Raw genomic sequence first — 2,043 nt, 5'->3', positions numbered from 1 at the left:
GCGACACAAGCCCTGCCTGTGGCCGCCGCGTCCTCCGAGCCTGCAAGGCTCCAGGCTTCCCGCAGCCTCGTCCCCGCGTCTGGAAACGGAAACTTCAAGGGGGCGGGATGGGGCCTGCGCCCGGCCCCGGGCGTTACGGGCACCGTGGGGGTTGTGGCCCAGGGCGCAGGGGCACCGGCCCGGGGCGTTTCACCAAGCGCGGGGCACACGGGGGTTCGCTCGGCTGCGGGCTGGGCGGGAGCCCGGGACTGGAGCGCGCGGGGCTGCCGGCCGCCGGGGCCGGAGCGCAGCTGCATTTGGGGCTCAGCGGCGGCGCTTTCGGGACTTCACACAGCTCTTGTTTCTTATTAGTGAGTCTAAAACGCGAACACCAGTCCTTCTGGCTCGGAAGGCTTTTCCGTGAGGAATCCTGACTACTCACTCATCCGAGCTAGAGCCTAGAATCGGAGACTGCGCGGAGCAGAGAGAGCACCGCGGGCCCCGGCGAGCGCGAGCGGAGAGGCGGAGGTTGCACCGCGGCGGGCTCCCCGCAGGCGCAGAAGCGAGTCTGAAGCCGGAGGACGTGCGCGGCGAGGCGGCCGGAAGCAGTTGCACAAGACTCAATTTGTCTAAGGCCGAGCACACCTTCGTCGTCTCCCACATGGTCTAGCGGTTAGGATTCCTGGTTTTCACCCAGGCGGCCCGGGTTCGACTCCCGGTGTGGGAACGCCATAACTTTTTTTTTTTTTTTTTAAAGCACCAATTTAGGCTTAGCAAGGCCAAGACTGGTCTTAGAAAACGCTCAAACCCCGTTTCAGAGCCCCGCGCGCGGGGGGAGGGCGGGGCGGGGCGAGGGAGCTGCAGGGCCTCAGTCTACCTCCGGAGCCGCCCTGCCTGCAAAGCCGACGGAAGGGCAGTGACTCTGAGCAGGGTGAAGCTCGCTTTTGAAATGAGGAATCAAATCTGAGGTGAAAAAACGGGGAAACCGCCAGTCCCGTGCTGAAATGTATGTTCCAGTTGGTTTTTCTGCCCTAATTTTTCCTTGTGCTGTGGCTATGGAGCAAATGATCAAAAAGTGCGCTTCTTTGAAAGAACAAGACACGTTTTAGGATATTGCAGGGCTTTTTCAGTTGCCTAAAGCCATTCCTTTGAGAAGGACAGTAAGGTTTCCAGAAAAAAATACACACAAAAACGCCCCATTGTTAAGGGCAGATTAAGTAGTTCAGTGTGCAGTCTATGTGTTTGCGATTCAAAGGGCTCGCTAAACCAGTTAATTGGGGAGGGGGTGGGGGGAGAAAAAAGAAAATTAGGTTACTACAAATATTGAGGAGTGGCGAGAATTCATGATATACTCAGTTAGCATTAGAAATCTTAGCATTGATGTGACCAGTCAGTTTCAAACTGTCGCAGCCTGTGCCATAATGGTTCATCTTGCTTACCCCTCCAAACAGCTGCTATTAGGAAAAACCTTAAGGTGTTTGGAAGCCACCCTTCTTTCCCACTGGTGTTGAATTCTTTGAAGGTTCCTCAGTTTCTTCCTAGACTGCCAATACCACCGAGAAATGAAAAAACTTGGTGTCATGTAACTTTGTTTGAAATTTGCTATGTTTTAAAGTCCTTTGGAATTTTAAGAGACACAAAAACAAATGTCATCTTCATGAGACAAATACTAGGCTAATATATGCTCATTCAAAATTCCTAATAAAGAGCTTGGAGGAGAAATTGATCATCAGCTGGTTATCTGTATTTATCCAATCAAATAGGACAGAATTGATAAGCAAATAAAAAGCCCAGTAATAATAATAGGTAATATTTAGTGAGCATGTACTATGAACCAGGCTAAATGCTTTACACATTTTTTTTTTTTTCCAATTTCATCTTTATTTTGTTATTAGGTGATATTATTATGCCTGTATTAACCATTGGCCTCGTAGGGAAACTGATGACACGTTCTTAGCAGAGAGTTCAACAAAGGGACTATTGAGGGTTTATTTAGTGTTTAGGGAAGCATCGATAATTAATGCAGCCCTCAGGGCTCCTGGGCCTAAATGGGGAGAGAGAAGC

At 51.0% G+C, this 2,043-nt stretch overlaps 1 non-coding gene across 1 annotated transcript; it reads left to right on the top strand.

The window, feature by feature from the left end:
- The first annotated feature begins 634 nt into the window (after positions 1-634).
- On the top strand, positions 635-706 carry TRNAE-UUC (transfer RNA glutamic acid (anticodon UUC)). The gene has a single exon. It is a non-coding gene; the product is annotated as a tRNA-Glu (tRNA).
- The last annotated feature ends 1,337 nt before the right edge of the window (positions 707-2,043 follow it).

The sequence above is a fragment of the Miniopterus natalensis genome, chromosome 2, assembly GCF_054644295.1.
Source record: "Miniopterus natalensis isolate mMinNat1 chromosome 2, mMinNat1.hap1, whole genome shotgun sequence".
NCBI lineage: Eukaryota > Metazoa > Chordata > Mammalia > Chiroptera > Miniopteridae > Miniopterus > Miniopterus natalensis.
The sequence above is the reverse complement of the archived record's forward strand: the minus strand, read 5'-3'. Positions and strand labels throughout refer to the sequence as shown.